The following is a 22,274-nucleotide window of genomic DNA, read 5'->3' as shown; positions in this document are numbered from 1 at the left end:
TTTGGTTACTTTTCAGGGTCGTATATATTACTGTCATTTATTTTATTGCATCTTTTTTCCTCTTAATTGCTAAATCCTTTAATATAACGAAAATCAGCGCATTTAACTATAATCCGTTTCATTATCAGAATGGCTCTAACGTGTATTTTAAGCTTTTTGGCTATTTTCAGGGACGTATATATTACTTTAATTTTTTTTTATTGCACCTTTTTTCTTTCAATTGCTAAATCCTTTAATATAACGAAAATCAGCGCATTTAACTATAATCCGTTTCATTATCAGAATGGCTGAAATGTGTATTTTAAGCATTTTTGGCTATTTTCAGGGTCATATATATTACTGTCATTTTTTTTATTGCCTTTTTTTTTTCTCTAAATCCCTAAATCCTTTCATATAACGAAAATCAGGGCATTTAACTATAATCTCTTTCATTATCAACATGGTTCAATAGTGCATTTTTGGCTATTTTCAGGATCGTACATATTACTGTCACTTTTTTTATAGCAACTTTTTCTCTCAGTTGCTAAATCCTTTAATATAGCGAAAATTAGCGCAATTAACTAGAATCCGTTTTATTATCAGCATGGCTCTAACGTTTATTTTAAGCATTTTTGGCTAATTTCAGGGTCGTATATATTACTGTCATTTCTTTTTATTGCACCTTTTTTTCTCTCAATTCCTAAATCCTTTAATATAATGAAAATCAGCGCATATAACTATAATCCGTTTCATTATCAGAATGGCTCTAACGTGTATTTTAAGCATTTTTGGCTATTTTCAGGGTCGTATATATTACTGTCATTTTTCTATTGCACCTTTTTTTCTCTCAATTGTTAAATCTTTTAATATAACGATAATCAGCGTATTTCACTATAATCCGTTTCATTATCAATATGGCTCAAACGTGTATTTTGAGCATTTTTGGCTATTTTCAGGGTCGTATATATTACTGTCATTTTTATTTATTGCACCTTTTTTCTCTCGATTGTTAAATCCTTTAATATAACGAAAAACAAAATTATTTTAATTTCAATATTACTGTCATTTCTTTTTATTGCACCTTTTTTTCTCTCAATTCCTAAATCCTTTAATATAATGAAAATCAGCGCATATAACTATAATCCGTTTCATTATCAGAATGGCTCTAACGTGTATTTTAAGCATTTTTGGCTATTTTCAGGGTCGTATATATTACTGTCATTTTTCTATTGCACCTTTTTTTCTCTCAATTGTTAAATCTTTTAATATAACGATAATCAGCGTATTTCACTATAATCCGTTTCATTATCAATATGGCTCAAACGTGTATTTTGAGCATTTTTGGCTATTTTCAGGGTCGTATATATTACTGTCATTTTTATTTATTGCACCTTTTTTCTCTCGATTGTTAAATCCTTTAATATAACGAAAAACAGCACATTTAACTATAATCCGTTTCATTATCATAACGAAAATCAGCGCATTTAACTATGATCCGTTTCATTATCATAATGGCTGAAACGTTTATTTTAAGAATTTTTGGCTATTTTCAGGGTCATATATATGTCATTTTTTTATTGCACCTTTTTTCTCTCAATTGCCAAATCCTTAAATATAACGAAAATCAGCGCATTTAACTATAATCCTTTTCATTATCAGAATGGCTCAAACGGGTATATTAAGCATTTTTGGCTATTTTCAGGGTCGTATATATAACTGTCATTTTTTTTATATTGCACCTTTTTTCTCTCAACTGCTAAATCCTTTAATATAACGAAAAGAAGCGTATTTAACTATAATCCGTTTCATTATCAGAATGGCTCAAACGGGTATATTAAGCATTTTAGCTATTTTCAGGGTCGTATATATTACTGTCATTATTTTTTATTGCACCTTTTTTCTCCCAATTGTTAAATCCTTTAATATAACGAAAATTAGCGCATTTAACTATAATCCGTTCCATTATCAGAAAGGCTCTAACGTGTATTTTAAGCATTAAGCATTTTAAGCATTTATGTCTTTTTTTATTGCACCTTTTTTCTCTCAATTGCTAAATCCTTCAATATATTGAAAATCAGTGTATTTAACTATAATTCGTTTCATTATCAAAATGGCTCAAACGTGTATTTTAGCATTTTTGGCTATTTTCAGGGTCGTATATATTAGTCATTTTGTTTTATTGCACCTTTTTTCTCTCAATTGCTAAATCCTCTAATATAACGAAAATCGGCGCAATTAGCTATAATCCCTTTCATTATCAGAATGGCTCTAGCGTGCATTTATTGGTATTTTCAGAATCGGTTATATTACTGCCATTTTTGTCTTATTGGCAATTTTTTTCTCGAAATTTCTTTTTCCTTTAACATAAGGAAAATCAGCGCATTAAACTAATCCGTTTCAGTATCAGAATGGCTCTAACGTGTACTTTAAGCATTTTGGGGTATTTTCAGGATCGGTAGCATTACTGCCATTTTTGTCTCTTTTGCACAATTATTTCACGCAATTGCTAAATCCTTTAATATAGCGAAAATCAGCGCATTTAACTGTAATCTGTTTCATTATCAGAATGGCTCTAACGTGTATTTCAAGCACTTTTGGCTATTTTCAGAGTCGTATATATTACTGTCATTTTCATTTTATTATACCTTTTTTCTCTCAATTGATAAATCATTTAATATAACGAAAATCAGCGCATTTAACTATAATCCGTTTCATTAGCAGAGTGGCTTTAACGTGTATTTTAAGCATTTTGGCTATTTTCAGGATCCTCTATATTACTGTCATTTTTTTCTTTTTTTATTGCGCCATTTTTCTCTCAATTCCTAAATCCTTTAATATAACAAAAATCAGCGCATCTAACTATAATCCGTTTCATTATCAGAATGGCTCAAACGTCTATTTTAAGCATTTTTGGCTATTTTCAAGGTCGTATATATTCATGTCTTTTCTTTTTATTGCAGCTTTTTCCCTGAATTGCTAAATCCTTTAATATAACTTTAATATAAGTATAATCCGTTTCATTATCAGAATGGCTCTAACGTGTAATTTAAGAATTTTTGGCTATTGTCTGGGTCGTATATATTACTGCGCCTTTTTTATATTTATTGCGCCTTTTTCTCTCAATTGCTAATTCTTTTAATATAACAAAAATCAGCTCATTTAACTATAGTCCGTTTCATTATTGGAATGGCTCTAACGTGAATTTTAAGCATTTTTGGCTATTTGTCATATTTTTTTATTATACCTTTTTTCTCTCAATTCCTAAATCCTTTAATATAACGAAATTCAGAGCATTTAACTATAATCTGTTTCATTATCAGGATGGCTCTAACGTGTATTTAAAACATTTTTGTCTAATTTCAGGGTCGTATATATTATTGTCATTTTTTTTAATACATCTTTTTTCTCTCAATTGCTAAATCCTTTAATATAACGAAAATCAACGCATTCAACTCTAATCCGTTTCATTATCAGAATGGCTCAAACGTGTCTTTTAGCATTTTTGGCTATTTTCAGGGTCGTATTTATTAGTCATTTTTTATTGCATCTTTTTTCTCTCAATTGCTAAATCCTTTAATATAACGAAAATCAGCGCATTTAACCATAATCCGTTTTATTATCAGAATGGCTCAAACGTGTTTTTTAGCATTTTTGGCTATTTTCAGGGTCGTATTTATTAGTCATTTTTTGATTGCACCTTTTTTCTCTCAATTGCTAAATCCTTTAATATAACGAAAATCAGCGCATTTAACTGTTATCCGTTTCATTATCAGAATGGCTCTAACGTGTATTTTAAGCATCTATTGGTATTTTCTGTATCGTTTATATTACTGCCATTTTTGTCTTTTTTGCACATTTTTTCTCGCAATTGCTTTTTCTTTAACATAACGAAAATCTCCGCATTAAACTAATCCGTTTCATTATGAGAATGGCTCTAACGTGTATTTTAAGCATTTTGGGGTATTTTCAGGATTGGTTACATTACTGCCATTTTTGTCTATTTTGCACATTTTTTCTCGCAATTTCTTTTTCTTTAATATAACAAAAATCAGCTCATTTAACTGTAATCCGTTTTATTATCTGAAAGGCTCTAACGTGTATTTTAAGCATTTTTGGGTATTTTTAAGATCAGTTATATTACTGCCATCTTTTCTTTTTTGAACATTTTTTTCTCGCAATTGTTTTTTCCTTTAATATAACGAAAATCAGCGCATTTAACTGTTATCCGTTTCATTATCAGAATGGGTCTAACGAGTATTTTAAGCATTTTGGGTATTTTCTTACATTACTGCCATCTTTTCTTTTTTGAACATTTTTTTCTCGCAATTGTTTTTTCCTTTAATATAACGAAAATCAGCGCATTTAACTGTTATCCGTTTCATTATCAGAATGGGTCTAACGAGTATTTTAAGCATTTTTGTGTATTTTCTGTATCGTTTATATTACTGCCATTTTTGTCTTTTTTGCACATTTTTTCTCGCAATTGCTTTTTCTTTAACATAACGAAAATCAGTGAATTGAACTGTAATCCGTTTCATTATCAGAATGGGTCTAACGAGTATTTTAAGCATTTTTGTGTATTTTCTGTATCGTTTATATTACTGCCATTTTTGTCTTTTTTGCACATTTTTTCTCGCAATTGCTTTTTCTTTAACATAACGAAAATCTCCGCATTAAACTAATCCGTTTCATTATGAGAATGGCTCTAACGTGTATTTTAAGCATTTTATGGCATTTATTGGTATTTTCTGTATCGTTTATATTACTGCCATTTTTATCTTTTTTGCACATTTTTTCTCGCAATTGCTTTTTCTTTAACATAACGAGAATCTCCGCATTAAACTAATCCGTTTCATTATGAGAATGGCTCTAACGTGTATTTTAAGCATTTTGGGGTATTTTCAGGATTGGTTACATTACTGCCATTTTTGTCTATTTTGCACATTTTTTCTCGCAATTTCTTTTTCTTTAATATAACAAAAATCAGCTCATTTAACTGTAATCCGTTTTATTATCTGAAAGGCTCTAACGTGTATTTTAAGCATTTTTGGGTATTTTTAAGATCAGTTATATTACTGCCATCTTTTCTTTTTTGAACATTTTTTTCTCGCAATTGTTTTTTCCTTTAATATAACGAAAATCAGCGCATTTAACTGTTATCCGTTTCATTATCAGAATGGGTCTAACGAGTATTTTAAGCATTTTTGTGTATTTTCAGGATCTGTTACATTACTGCCATTTTTTGTCTTTTTTGCACATTTTTTCTCGCAATCGCTTTTCCTTTAGTATAACGAAAATCAGCGCATTTAAGTGTAATCCGTTTCATTATCAGAATGGCTTGAACGTGTAATTTAATCAGTTTTAGGTATTTTTATGATGGGTTACATTACTGCTGTTTTTTTCTTTTTCACACACTTTTTCTCGCAATTGCTTTTTCCTTCAATATAAATAAAATCAGCGCATTTAACTTAATCTGTTTCATTATCAGAATGGCTGTAACGTGTATTTTAAGCATTTTTGGTTATTTTCAGGAACTGATACATTACTGCCATTTTTGTCTTTTTTTATGTACATTTTTTCTCGCAATTGATTTTTCCTTTAATATAACGAAAATAAGCGCATTTATCTGTAATCCGTTTCATTATCAGAAGGGCTGTCACTTTTCCCTTTTTTGCACATTTTTTCTCGGAATTGTTTTTTTCTTTTGTATAACGAAAATCAGCGCATTTAACTGTAATCAGTTTCATTATCAGAACGGCTATAACGTGTATTTTAAGCATTTTTAGGTATTTTCAGGATCGGTTACATTACTGCCATTTTTGTCTTTTTTGCACATTTTTTCTCGAAAAAGCTTTTTCATTTAGTATAATGAAAATTAGCGCATTTAACTGTAATGCGTTTTATTATCAGAATGGCTCTAACGTGTATTTTAAGCATTTTTGGGTATTTTCAGGATTGGTTATATTACTACCGTTTTTGTATTTTTTTGCAATTTTTTTTCTCGCAATTGCTTTTTCCTTGAATATAACGAAAATGTTCGCATTTAAATGTAATCCGTTTCATTATCAGAATGGCTCTAACGTGTATTTTAAGTATTTTTGGGTATTTTCAGGATCGGTTATATTACTGCCATTTTTGTCTTTTTTGCACATTTTTTCTCGTAATTACTTTTTCATTTAATATAACAAAAATCCGCGCATTTAACTGTAATCCGTTTTGTAGTAGTGCGGGACGCCCTATACCTGTGGCGAATAGGCGTAGTACCGTTGAATACCAAATAGACGTCCTGCCTACCACTAAATGTAGTGTGCAGATATACTTAATGACAGTGCAATGGCTCAATGCCAAATGAGTATAATATGGAGATGTTTGATGATGAGTATATACATAAAATTAGCCCGCTTGGCACGTCACTCTTCCTTTGCTGCCACCACCCAGTTATACGTCTGGGAACGTCATGTGTGTGTGTGTGTGTGTGGGGGGGGGGTGTAAGAATCGTGTGCAAGAGAGTGTAAGGGAAAAACAGGAGTGTGGGCGTGGATGTATGTGTGCATGATATGCGTGTATGAAAGTGGTTTGGTAGCGTGCGAACCGAGGGGGCGTGGTGGGTGTATGAGATGTGTGAATGTATGAACGAATAACTGAACGAATGTGTGAGTGAGTAAACAGTTGAGAGACTGCGTGCTTAAACCGACTCGATGTGTACTAATTATTCATATATGTGCGAGCCTTCAGAGTAATCAACATGTAGCTGGAGATTTCAACCATAGGGAAATAGTAATCCTAGAGTCCATCATCTGAGGCGACTTCAACTTTTAGGTAAGTAGTGATCCAAACCTTTAAAAACAATGAAACTAGCTTCCAGGTAAGTAAATAAATTTCTTCTGTGACCAAGTTTTTTTAAAATAATTTATAAATGAATAGGCCAGGAGTATATCCATCGCTCATTCACAAATACTGGTGCAATAAGTTTAATTTGATAATTATTTTAACGTATGCTCAACCTGCCAGTATTATCAAGATAGAGTTGTATCATTATACTACTGTTAATATTTTTTTTCTTTTCCAGATGCAGAATTCAAATTAATCTTTCTATTCGGATAAAATATTTGAATAATTCTCTTCAGATGGAAAGCTGAAATTGATCTCTTCGTTTCAAATACAATATTCAGATTAATACTTTTTTTTCCAGTTTTAAGGTAAAGTATTTCGTATCCTCCTTCAGCCAAAGTATCCACAATGAGAAACAAATTAAAATGATTTAAAATGAATATACAAACTTTGAAATAATAATCATTCACTCGGTATTTAAAACATATGATTCAGAAACACTTCACAGGTAATTTCGTTTATTATGTACTAAAATAACTGCGTATAGGGGCAATCAGTTATAAACAATTAAAAGAAACGAATTATTAGCTTGACTAATATAAATAAAATATGGCGAATTGACGCAGTCACATAGATGACACCACAATATATAGTTTTATGTAGAATTTAGTCACGAATAAAGTAAAAAAAAAAAAAAAGAGGCACTTTGTCTATGTTATACCTGGCGTTAATTTTGATGCAATAGTCACCACTCTCGACCTGAATTTCACAACTGCACACGACCAATAACTTATCTGATTGCTGGACGAGATGGAAAAATCAGCCAGGGTACTCGAAGAGAGAGAACAGAGCTTTCTGACAAGACAAGCGTGTTGAACAAAGGCTGGCAGCGGGCTCCGCTGGAAGCCCACGTGGCAGCTCTTATATACAGAGCTTTCGTGTTATCTTAAAATACTACGTAAAAGTAAATAAACACGTAAAATAACTAAAAATGAAATACTGTTCTTAAAATGGAATTAATGAAAAATAAAAATGACTCTTAAAATGCAGAGGTAAAATAATTAACGTAAATAAAAACAAACCCGAAGGTAAACAAAAGAATGTCGGGAATCAAATACGCTAAAAAGGCGTAAAAGCTCTTAAAACTGGAAAAATGAGTAAAAATGCAAAACCGATTAAACGTCTAAAGATGCTGCTGCTTAGGAAACAACCTCCCGACCTTCTCTATACAATAAAAGCTCGAATGTTCTGTGTACAAAAGATTACGTATTGCAGTGTCATCAACACAAATATATATCCTAGCATTTGAAATGAAGACTCCTTACATCCTAAAAAACATTGATAAACATTTAAAAGAGGACGATGCGGCGCGACAACGCGATTTACGTCGTAGAAGAGCAGATAGAAGTGCAGCGAATGATTCTGGTGGCATCTGGCAACTGCAACTAATATTTATATTCATTTTTTCAGGCCAGGGGATGCTGGAATGGCCTGATATCGTTCCAGGTTGATAGGGCATCCACTTGTCATGCTGCTACGTCGACCCAGAAGCAGCGAGATGATGAAGCGGCGCCAGAGTCATCTCTAACGTCACTCGATGTCGCCAAAGGGGTTGCCAGGGGTCACTGGTGTTTCAATATTGCTTCAATATTGAGGCAGGGCGCACCTTTATGTAACGTAATCGAGGGCGATTGCGCAAGGACGGCGCCGTCGACCGCGACAAGTTTCATTATCAGAATGGCTCTAACGTGTATTTTATGCATATTTGGGTATTTTCAGGATCGGTTCTATTACTGTCATTTTTGTCTTTTTTTGCGCATTTTTTCTCACAATTCTTTTTTCCTTTAATATAACGAAAATCAGCGCATTTATCTGTAATCCGTTTCATTATCAGAATGGCTCTAACGTGTATTTTAAGCATTTTTGGCTATTTTCAGGGTCGTATATATTACTCTCATTTCTTTTTATTGCACCTTTTTTCTCTCAATTGCTAAATCCTTTAATAGAACGAAAATCAGCGCATTTAACTATAATCCGTTTCATTATCAATATTGCTCAAATGTTAATTTTAAGCATTTTTGTTTTTTTTCAGGGTCCATATATTACTGTCATTTTTTTATTGCACCTTTTTTCTCTCAATTGCTAAATCCTTTAATATAACCAAAATCAGCGCATTTAACTATAATCCCTTTCATTATCAGAGTGGCTCTAACGTGTATTTTTAAGAATTTTTGGGCATTTTCAGGATCAGTTATATTACTACCATTTTTGTCTTTTTTGCACATTTTTTCTCGGAATTGCCTATTCCTTAAATATAACGAAAATGAGCGCATTTAACTATAATCCTTTTCATTATCAGAATGGCTCTAACGTGTATTTTAAGCATTTTTAGGTAGTTTCAGGATCGGTTATATCACTGCCATTTTTGTCTTTTTTGCACATTTTTTCTCGCAATTGCTTTTTCCTTTAATATAACGAAAATCAGCGCATTTAACTGTAATCCGTTTCATTATCAGAATGGCTCTAACGTTTATTCTAAGCATTTTTGGGTATTTTCAGGATCGGTTATATTACTGCCCTTTTTTGTCTTTTTTGCATATTTTATCTCGCATTTGCTTTTTCCTTATATATAAGGAAAATCAACGCATTGAACTGTAATCCGTTTCATTATCAGAATGGCTCTAACGTGTATTTTAAGAATTTTTGGCTATTTTCAGAGTCGTATATATTACTGTCATTTATTTCTTGCACCTTTTTTTCTCTCAATTCCATAATCCTCTAATATAACGAAAATCAACACATTTAACTGTAAATCGTTTCATTATCAGATTGGCTCTAACGTTTATACTAAGCATTTTTGGGTATTTTCAGGATCGGTGATATTACTGCCCTTTTTTTTGTCTTTTTTGCACATTTTATCTCGCATTTGCTTTTTCCTTATATATAAGGAAAATCAATGCATTGAACTGTAATCCATTTCATTATCAGAATGGCTCAAACGTGTATTGTAAGCATTTTTGGCTATTTTCAGGGTCGTATATACTACTCTCATTTTTTTTCTATTGCACCTTTTCTTCTCTCAATTGCTAAATCCTTTAATATAACGAAAATCAGCGTATTTCATTATCAGAATGGCTACAACGTGTATTTAAAGTATTTTTGGCTATTTTCAGGGTCGTATATATTACTGTCATTTTTTTTATTACAACTTTTTTCTCTCAATTGCTAAATCCTTTAATATAACGAAAATTAGCGCATTTAGCTATAATCCGTCTCATTATCAGAAAGGCTCAAACATGTATTTTAAGCATTTTTGGCTATTAACAGGGTCGTATATTTTACAGTCATTTTTTTTATTGCACTTTTTTCTCTCAAATCCTAAATCTTTTAATATAGCGAAAATCAGCGCATTTAACTATAATCCGTTTCGTTATCAGAATGGCTCAAACGTGTATTTTAATCATTTTGGCTATTTTCAGGGACGTATATATTACTTTCATTTTTTTAACTGCACCATTTTTCTTTCAATTGCTAAATCGTTTAATATAACGAAAATCAGCGCATTTAACTATAATCCGTTTCACTATCAGAATGGCTCAAACGTGTATTTTATGCATTTTTGGCTATTTTCAGGGTAGTATATATAAATGTCATTTTTTATTGCACTTTTTTCTCAATTGCTAAATCCTTTAATATAACGAAAATCAGCGCATTTGACTATAATCCGTATCATTATCAGAATAGCTCTAACGTGTATTTTGAGTATTTTTAGCTATTTTCAAGGTCGTATATATTAGTAATTTTTTTATTGCACTTTTTTATCTCAATTGCTAAATCCTTTAATGTAACGAAAATCACCGCATTTAACTATAATCCGTTTCATTATCAGAATGGCTCTAAGGTGTATTTTCAGCAATATTGGCTATTTTCAGAGTCGTATATATTAGTCATTTTTTTTTATTGCACCTTTTTTTTTATCTCAATTGCTAAATCCTTTAATATAACGAAAATCAGCGCATTTAACTATAATCTGTTTCATTATCAGGATGGCTTAAACCTGTATTTTAAGTATTTTTGGTTATTTTCAGGATCGTATATATTACTGTCATTTTTTTTTTATTGCACCTTTTTTTCTCTCAATTTCTAAATCCTTTAATATAAGCAAAATCAGCGCATTTAACTATAACCCTTTTCATTATCAGCATGGTCGTATATATTACTTATTTTTTATTGCACCTTTTTTCTCTCAATTGGTAAATCCTTTAATATAACGAAAATCAGCGCATTTAACTATAATCCGTATCATTATCAGAATGGCTCTTACGTAAATATAAGCATTTTTGGCTATTTTTAGGGTTGCATATATTACTGTCATACTTATTTTTTTGCAGCTTTCTTCTCTCAATTGCTAAATCCTTTAATATAACGAAAATCAGCGCATTTAAATATAGTCCGTTTCCTTATCAGAATGGGTTTAACGTGTATTCTAAGGATTAATGTCTATTTTCAGGGTCGTATATATATATATATTTTTTTTTTGTTGCACCTTTTTTCTCTCAATTGCTAAATCCTTTAATATAACGAAAATCAGCGTAATTAATTATATTCCGTTTCATTATCGGAATGGCTCTAACGTGTATTTTAAGCATTTTTTATTGCACCTTTTTTCTCTCAATAGCTAAATCCTTTATTTTAAGCAAAATCAGCGTATTTAACTAGAATCCGTTTCATTATCAGAATGGCTCTATCGTGTATTTTAGGAATTTTTGGCTTTTTTCAGTTTCGTATATTTTACTGTCATTTTTTTAGCACTTTTTTTTCTCTCATTTGCTAAATCCTTTGATATACCGAAAATCAGCGCACTTATCTATAATCATTTTCATTATCAGAATGGCTCTAACGTGTATTTTAAGCAGTTTTGGCTTTTTTCAGAGTTGTAAATATTACTGTCATTTTTATTTTATTGCACCTTTTTTCTCTCAATTGCTAAATCCTTTAATATAACGAAAATCAGCGCATTTAACTATAATCCGTTTCATTATCAGAATGGCTCTAACGTGATTATAAACATTTTTGGCTATTTTCAGGGTTCCATATATTAGTCTTTTTTTTTTTTTTTTGCAGCTTTCTTCTCTCAATTGCTGAATCCTTTAATATAACGAGAATCAGCGCATTTAACTATAATCCGTTTCATTATCAGAATGGCTCTAACGTGTATTTTAAGCATTTTTGGCTATATTCAGGGTCGTGTACATTACTGTTATTTTTTTTATTGGAGCTTTTTTCTTTCAATTGCTAAATCCTTTAATATAACGAAAATCAGCGCATTTAACTATAATCCGTTTCATCATGAAAATGGCTTTAACGTGTATTTTTGGCTATTTTCAGTGTCGTAAATATTACTGGCATTTTTTATTGCACTTTTTTCCCTCAACTACTAAATCCTTTAATATAACGAAAATCAGCGCATCTAACTATAATCTGTTTCATTATCAGAATGGCTGAAACGTGTATTATAAGCATTTTTGGCTATTTTCAGGGTCGTATATATTACTGTCATTTTTTTATTGCACCTTTTTTCTCTCAATTGCTAAATTCAAAATAACGAAAATCAGCGCATTTAACTATAATCCGTTTCATTATCAGAATGGCTCAAACGTGTATTTTAAGCATTTTTTGCTATTTTCAGGGTCATCTATATAAAAGTCATTTTTTTATTGCACTTTTTTTCTCTAAATTTCTAAATTCTTTCATATAATGAAAATCGGTGCATTCAACTATAATCCGTTTCATTATCAGAATGGCTCAGACGTGTATTTTAAACCTTTTTCGGTATTTTCAGGTTCGTATATATTACTGTCTTTCTTTTTATTGCACCTTTTTTTCTCAATTGCTAAAACCTTTAATATAACGAAAATCAGCGCATTTAACTATAATCCGTTCCATTATCATAATGGCTCTAACGTGAATATAAGCATTTCTGGCTATTTTCAGGGTTGAACATATTACTGTCATTTTTCTTTGTGCGGCTTTCTTCTCTCAATTGCTAATTCCTTTAATTAATGTAACGAAAATCAGCGCATTTAACTATAATCCGTTTCATTATCAGAATGGCTCTAACGTGTATGTTAAGCATTTTTTGCAATTTTCAGGGTCGTATATATTACTGTCATTCTTTTTTTATTGCACATTTTTTCTCTCAATTGCTAAATCCTTTAATATAACGAGAATCAACGCATTTAACTATAATCCGTCTCATTATCAGAATGGCTCAAACGCGTATTTTAATCATTTTTGGCTATTTTCAGGGTCGTCTATATTACTGTCAATTTTTTTTATTGCAACTTTTTTCTCTCAATTGCTAAATACTTTAATATAACGAAACTCAGAGCATTTAACTATAATCCTTTTAATTTTCAGAATGGCTCAGACGTTTATTTTAATGATTTTTGGCTATTTTCAGGGTCGTATATATTGCTGTCATTCTTTTCTTATTACACCTTTTTTCTTTGAATTCCTAAATCCTTTAATATAACGAAAATCAGTGCATTTAACTATAATCCGTTTCATTATCAGAATGGCTCAAACGTGTATTATAAGCAGTTTGGGCTATTTTCAGGGTCGTAAATATTACGGTCATTTTTTTTTTATTGCACTTTTTTTCTCTGAATTGCTAAATCCTTTAATATAAAGAAAATCAAACGTGTATTTTAAGCATTTTTGGCTATTTTCAGGGTCTTATATATTATTGTCATTTATTTTTATTGCACCTTTTTTCTGTCAATTGCTAAATCCTTTAATATAACGAAAATCAGCGCATTTAACTATAATCTGTTTCATTATCTGAATTGCTCTAACGTGTATTTTAAGGATTTTTAGCTATATCCAGGGTCGTATATATTACTGTCATTTTTTTTTATTCGCCTTTTTTTTCTCTCAATTGCTAAATCCTTTAATATAACGAAAATCAGCGCATTTGAGTATAGTCTGTTTCATTATGAAAATGGCTCTAACGTGTATTTTTAGCATTTTTGGCTATTTTCAGGGTCGTATATATTACTGTCATTTTTTTATTGCACCTTTTCTTCTCTCAATTGCTAAATCCTTTAATATAACGAAAATAAGCGCATTTAACTATAGTCCGTTTCATTATCAGAATGGCTCAAACGTGTATTTTAAGAATTTTTAGCTATTTTTAGGGTCGTATATATTACTGTCATTTTTTTTATTGCACCTTTTTTTCTCTCAATTGCTAAATCCTTTAATATAACGAAAATCATCGCATTTGACTATAGTCTGTTTCATTATGAAAATGGCTCTAACGTGTATTTTTAGCATTTTTGGCTATTTTCAGGATCGTATATATTACTGTCATTTATTTTATTGCACCTTTTTCTCTCAATTCCTAAATCCTTTTATATAACGAAAATCGGTGTATTTAACTATAATGCGTTTCATTATCAGAAATGCTCTAACGTGTATTTTAAGCATTTTTGGCTATTTTCAGGGTCGTATATATTACTGTCATTTATTTTATTGCACCTTTTTCTCTCAATTCCTAAATCCTTTTATATAACGAAAATCGGTGTATTTAACTATAATGCGTTTCATTATCAGAATGGCTCTAAAGTGTATTTTAAGCATTTTTGGCTATTTTCAGGGTCGGATATATTGCTGTCATTTTTTATTGCACCTTTTTTCTCTCAATTGCTAAATCCTTTAATATAACGAAAATCAGGGCATTTAACTAGAATCCGTTTCATTATCAGAAAGGCTCTAACGTGTATTTTAAGAATTTTTAGCTATTTTCAGAGTCGTATATATTACTGTCATTTTTTTTATTGCACCTTTTTTCTGTCAATATCTAAATCCTTTATTATAACGAAAATCAGGGCATTTAACTAGAATCCGTTTCATTATCAGAAATGCTCTAACGTGTATTTTAAGCATTTTTGGCTATTTTCAGGGTCGTATATATCACTTTCATTTTTTTTATTGCACCTTTTTTCTCTCAATTGCTAAATCCTTTAATATAACGAAAATCAGCGCATTTAATCTGTTTCATTATCAGAATGGGTATAACGTGTATTTTAAGCATTTTTGGCTATTTTCAGGGTCGTATATATTATTGTTGTAGCGGGGTCGTCTGGTCGTGAGTGCCTGACCCGCTATGATTGTTCACGTTAAAACTAGAAAAGGTTAGCTGTGGTCGTTCGCTATCTTCCTACTATGTTCATTGTATGTTCATTATGTAGCATTTGCCTTAACTCTTATAGTCTATTTACTCTGCGGACATAAATTTCATCTTTCATTTCTCGTTATTCATTATTTATTACTATTCATTATCTTATTATCTCATTGCTATTTATTCCAATGTCACATTTCATTACTATTCATTTTCATGCCACTTTCATTACTATTTGTTTTCATGTCACTTTCATTTATATTTATTACGTTAACAAATCTTATTTTTCATTGTCCAGGTCAAATAAATGGTAGCGTTTGGCCCTCTTCATGAAAATTTTAGGCCTGAGAATCAAACATGCTGATATTGTTTCATAAATAATTTACAAAAATAAAATGGCATATAATACTCGACTCGAAATAAAATACCAAAGTTAATATAAAACAAAATAAAAGGGTTCTAGGAAAAACTCAGCATACGGGTTCTGTATTTTACTATAGGAGTGACAGCTTACATAAACACGATCAATATAAAAACAATACCTTAATATAAACTGCCGTCTCTGTAGCCTCCGATGTCGATTCACCGTCTCACAGAAAATACATATAAAATATATAGAAGATGAACACTTAAACAATATAAAAATTGGTATTTAATGATGTTTCTATAATGGCGTCTCTGGTCCGAGTGGCGGTTCTGTCGCTATTGTTCTTACGTGCGCATTTTCAGTTGCGCAGTGACGTCACCGCAAATTGCATTTTAAGCAAAGAGGGCGCTTTTATCCTGCGCTACACAGTGTGTTTATTCTCCCTATCCTTAATTAAGTTATAGTATTCATATCGGTGGGAAACGTAACGCCGTATCTATTATATCGGTGTTTCAGTCTGCGCAGCCGCACAGAGGGCACCCTCTCCCCTTGCTCTCAAGCACAGTCGTTTTCTTTGCGGGGGGTCTTCGAAAATTCACTCGCTACAATTAGATATCTTCATTTATCATGTCATGTAACTCATTCATTAATTTACCATGATTAACTTAATTTTGCACTTTTAATGGTAATTCATTTATAATTTAATAAATCGACTGACTGGAACGCTCATGGGGGATCTCACACTTATACTCTTTTATAGTACATTCATTTATTATATTCATATTTTACAAATATCACTCTTGCCGCAAGAAAAAGTCATCAACAACAGCCTTTTAATACCTGGGCCAATACCATCACAAAATACTGAGTAAATACTTAGCTTTTAAACACGAGTGCGAGACCGGTGGGGGGGGGGGGGGGGGGGGGGCATGAGCGTGCGTCCAGCCAGTCGTGAGCGTGAGCGTGAACTCTCGCGCCCCTGAAAATCACTGCAGGGGAGCGGGACCTTGAACGATCCTGATTGGCTGGACTAACACGCCCGTTGACCTGATTGGCCGATACCCAATTAAGGGGCATATCTTATCAATGGCTTAAATAGTTGAAATCAAATGTTAAAAATACATACAATAATCGATTAAAATAAAAAGTACACTATAAAACAACAATCGAAAAATCAATAAAAGACAAAATTACATTATAAAAGATACGCACGAAAAAATAAAAATGTCCCCGTTAAAAATGCAAAAAAAGAAAATAAAGTGCAACTCAAACAGAGAACGGAAGTGGGCCCTTTTCAACGCGAAATAAAGTAATTTTCTCAATTCGCAATCCTGAATACAGAGCCAGGTGGACACCAGGGTTCACTACAACTGTCTTTTTTTTATTGCACCTTTTTTCTCTCAATTACTAAAATCTTTCATATAACGAAAATCTGCGCATTTAACTATAATCCGTTTCATTATCAGAATGGCTCTAACGTGTATTTTAAGATTTTTTGGCTATTTTCAGGGTCTTATATATTGCTGGCATTTTTTTTTATTGCACCTTTTTTCTCTCAATTACTAAATCCTTTAATATAACGAAAATCAGCGCATTTAACTATAATCCGTTTCATTATCAGGATGGCTGAAACATGTATTTTGAGCATTTTTGGATATTTTCAGTGTCGTATATATTACTGTCATTTTTTTATTCACCTTTTCTCTCTCAATTGCTAAGTCCTTTAATATAACGATAATCAGCGCATTTAACTAGAATCCGTTTCATTATCAGAATGGCTGAAATGTGTATTTTAAGCATTTTTGGCTATTTTCAGGGTCATATATATTACTGTTATTTTTTTTTTTCACCTTTTTTCTCTCAATTGCTAAATCCTTTAATATAACGAAAATCAGCGCATTTAACTATAATCCGTTTCATTACCAGAATGCCTCAAACGTGTATTTTAAGCATTTTTGGCTATTTTCAGGGTCGTATATATTACTGTTATTTTTTTATTGAAACTTTTTCCTCTTAATTGCTAGATCCATTAATATAACGAAAATCAGCGCATTTAACTATAATTCGTTTCATTATCAGAATGGCTCTAACGTGTATTTTAAGCATTTTTGGCTATTTTCAGGGTCGTATATATTACTCTCATTTTTTTAATTGCACCTTTTTTCTCTCAATTACTAAATCCTTTAATATAACGAAAATCAGCGCATTTAACTATAGTACGTTTAATCATCAGAATGGGTCTAACGTGTATTTTAAGCAATTTTGGCTATTTTCAGGGTCGTATATATTTCTGTCATTTTTTTATATTGCACATTTTTCTCTCTCAATTGCTAAATCCTTTAATATAGCGAAAATCAGCGCATTTCATTATCAGAATTAATACAACGTGTATTTAAAGTATTTTTCGCTATTTTCAGGGTCGTATATATTACTGTCATTTTTTATTGCACCTTTTTTCTCTCAATTGCTAAATACTTTAACATAACTAAAATTAGCGGATTTAACTATAATCCGTTTCATTATCAGAATGGCTCAAACGTGTATTTTAAGCACTTTTGGCTATTTTCAGGGTCGTATGTTTTACTGTCATTTTTTTATTGCACCTTTTTTCTCTCAATTGCTAAATCCTTTAATATAACGAAAAACAAGGGCATTTAACATTAATCCGTTTCATTATCAGAATGGGTCAAACGTGTATTTTAAGCATTTTTTGCTATTTTCAGGGTCGTATATATTACTGTCATTTTTTTTTATTCCACCTTTTTTCTCTCAATTGCTAAATCCTTTAACATAACGAAATTCAGCGCATTTAACTATAATCCGTTTCATTGTCAGAATGGCTCTAACGTGTATTTAAAGCATTTTTGGCTATTTTCAGGATCCTATATATTACTGTCATTTTTTTTTATTGCACCTTTTTTTCTGTCAATTGCTAAATCCTTTCATATAACGAAAATCACCACATTTAACTATAATCCGTTTCATTTTCAGAATGCCTCTAACGTGTATTTTAAGCATTTTTGGCTATTTTCAGGATCGTATATATTACTGTAATTTTTTTATTGCACTTTTTTTCTCTCAATAGCTTAATCCTTTAATATAACGAAAATCAGCGCAATTAACTAGAATCCGTTTCATTATCAGAATGCCTCTAACGTGTATTTTAAGCATTTTTTGGCTAGTCATTTTTTTATTGCATAAATCCTTTAATATAACGAAAATCAGCGCATTAACTATAATCTGTTTGATTATCAGAATGGCTGTAACGTGTATTTTAAGCATTTTTGGCTATTTTCAGGGTCGTATATATTACTGTCATTTTTTTTATTGCACCTTTTTTTCTCTCAATTGCTAAATCCTTTAATATAACGAAAATCAGCGCATTAAACTGTAATCCGTTTCATTATCAGAATGGCTCGAACGTGTATTTTAATCATTTTTGGCTATTTTCAGGGTCGTATATATTGTTGTCATTTTTTCTTTATTGCACCTTTTTTCTCTCAATTGCTAAAACCTTTAATGTAACGAAAATCAGCGCATTTAACTATAATCCGTTTCATTATCAGAATGGCTCAAACGTGTATTCTAAGCATTTTTTGGTTGTATATATTGTTGTATTTTATATTTTTTTGCACCTTTTCTCTCTCAATTACTAAATCCTTTAATTTGACGAAAATCAATATATTTAACTATTATCCGTTTCATTATCAGAATGGCTCTAACATGTATTTTAAGCATTCTTGGCTATTTTCAGTTTCGTATATATTACTGTCATTTTTTTTATTACACCTTCTTTCTCTCAATTGCTAAATCCTTTAATATAACGAAAATCAGTGCATTTAACTAAAATCCGTTTCATTAGCAGAATGGCTTTAATGTGTATTTTCAGCATTTTTGGCTATTTTCAGTGTCGTATATATTACTTTCATTTTTTTATTGAACCTTTTTTTCTCTCAATAGCTAAATCCTTTAATATAACAAAAATCAGCGCATTTAACTAGAATCTGTTTCATTATCAGAATGGCTCAAACGTGTATTTTAAGCATTTTTTGGTTATTTTCAAGGTCGTATATATTACTGTCATTTTTTTTTATTGCACCTTTTTTCTCTCAGTTGCTAAATCCTTTAATATAACGAAAATCAGCGCATTTAACTATAATCCGTTTCATTATCACAATGGCTCAAAGGTGTATTTAACCACTTTTGGCTATTTTCAGTGTCGCATATATTACTGTCATTTTTTTATTGCACCTTTTTTCCCTGAATTGCTAAATCCTTTAATATAACGAAAATCAGCGCATTTAAATATAACCCGTTTCATTATCAGAATGGCTCTATCGTTTATTTTAAGCATTTTTGGCTATTTTCAGGGTCGTATATATTACTGTCATTCTTTTTTATTGCACCTTTTTTCTCTCAATTGCTAAATCCTTTAATATAACAAAAATCAGCGCATTTAACTATAATCCGTTTGATTATCAGAATGGCTCAAACCTGCATTTTAAGTATTTTTGGCTTTTTTCAGGGTAGTATATATTACTGTCATTTTTTTAAATTGCACCTTTTTTCTCTCAATTGCTAAAATCTTTAATATAACGAAAAGCAGCGTATTTAACTATAATCCGTTTCATTATCAGAATGGCTCAAAAGTGTATTTTAAGCATTTTTGGCTATTTTCAAGGTCGTATATATTACTGTCATTTCTTTTTATTGCACCTTTTTTCTCTCAATTGTTAAATCCCTGAATTTAACGAAAATCAGTGCATTTAACTGTATTCAGTTTTCATTATCAGAATGGCTCTAACGTGTATTTCCTGCATTTTTGGCTATTTTCAGGATCGTGTATATTACTGTCATTTTTTTTCATTGCACCTTTTTTCTCTCATTTGTTCAATCTTTTAATGTAACGAAAATCAGCGGATTTAACTATAATCCATTTCATTATCAGTATGGCTTTAATGTGTATTTTAAGCATTTTTAGCTCTTTTCAGCTTCGCATATATAACTGTCATTTTTTTATTGAACCTTTTTTTTCTATCAATTCCTAAATCCTTTAATATAGTGAAAATCAGCGCATTTAGCTATAATCTGTATCATTATCAGAATGGCTCAAACGTGTATTTTAAGCATTTTTGGCTATTTTCAGGGTCGTATATATTATTGTCATTTTTTCTTATAACACCTTTTTTCTCTCAATTGTAAAATCCATCAATAAAACGAAAATCAGCGCATTTAACTATAATCCGTTTCATTATCCAAATTGCTCTAACGTGTATCTTATGCATTTTTGGCTATTTTCAGCGTCGTATATATTGCTGTCATTTTTTTATTGCACCCTTTTTCTCTCAATTGCTAAATCCATTAATATAACGAAATTCAGCGCATTTAACCATTATCCGTTTCATTATCAGAATGGATCAAACGTGTATTTTAAGCATTTTTGGCTATTTTCAGGGTCTTATATATAAATGTTATTTTTTATTGCTCTTTTTTCTCTCAATTGCTAAATCCTTTAATGTAACGAAAATCAGCGCATTTAAGTATAATCTGTTTCATTAGCTGAATAGCTCTAACGTGCATTTTGAGCATTTTTGGCAATTCTCAGAGTCGTATATATTACTGTCATTTTTTTATTGCACTTTTTTCTCTCAATTGCTAAATCCTTTAATATAGCGAAAATCACCGCATTTATCTATAATCCTTTTCAATATCAGAATGGCTCAAACTTGTATTTTAAGCATTTTTGGCTATTTTCAAGGTCGTATATATTACTGTCATTTCTTTTTATTGCACCTTTTTTCTCTCAATTGTTAAATCTTTTAATATAACGAAAATCAGCGCATTTAACTAGAATACGTTTCATTATCAGAATGGCTCTAACTTGTATTTTAAGCCTTTTTGGCTATTTTCAGGGTCGTATATATTACTGTCATTTTTTTATTGAACCTTTTTTCTCTCAATTGCTAAATCCTTTAATATAACGAATACCAGCGCATTTAACTATAATCCTTTTCATTATCAGAATGGCTCAAACCTGTATTTTTAGTATTTTTTGGCTATTTTCAGGGCCGTATATATTACTGTCATTTTTTTTATTGAACCTTTTTTCTCTCAATTGCTAAATCCTTTAATATAACGAAAATCAGCGCGTTTTATTATCAGAATGGCTACAACGTGTATCTAAAGTATTTTTGGCTATTTTCAGGGTCGTATATATTAATGTCATTTTTTTATTGCACCTTTTTTCTCTCAATTGCTAAATCTTTTAACATAACTAAAATTAGCGGATGTAACTATAATCCGTTTCATTATGAGAATGGCTCAAACGCGTATTTTAAGCATTTTTGGCTATTTTCAGGGTCGTATATTTTACTGTCACTTTTTTATTCACATTTTTCTCTCCATTGCTAAATCCTTTAATATAACGAAAATCAGGGCATTTAACTATAATCCGTTTCATTGTCAGAATGGCTCTAACGTGTATTTTAAGCATTTTTGGCAATTTTCAGGGTCGTATATATTACTGTCATTTTTTTTATTGCACCTTTTTTCTCTCAATTGCAAAATCCTTTAATATAACGAAAATCACTGCATTTAACTATAATCTGTTTCATTATCAGAATGGCTCAAACGTGTATTTTAAGCCTTTTATGCTATTTTTAGGGTCGTATATATTAGTCATTTTTTTATTGCACTTTTTTTCTCTCAATTCTTAAATCTTTTAATATAACGAAAATCAGTGCATTTAACAATAATCCGTTTCATTATCAGAATGGCTCTAACGTGTATTTTAAGCATTTTTGGCTATTTTCAGGGTCGTATATATTACTTTCAATTTTTTTATTGGACTTTTTTTCTCTGAATAGCTAAATCCTTTAATATAACAAAAATCAGCGCATTTAACTAGAATCC

Source organism: Penaeus japonicus, unplaced genomic scaffold (genome assembly GCF_977035675.1).
Source record: "Penaeus japonicus unplaced genomic scaffold, GWHDUDI00000001_assembly GWHDUDI00000009, whole genome shotgun sequence".
In the NCBI taxonomy this organism is placed as follows: Eukaryota; Metazoa; Arthropoda; class Malacostraca; order Decapoda; family Penaeidae; genus Penaeus; species Penaeus japonicus.
This window is presented reverse-complemented; position numbering follows the sequence as displayed.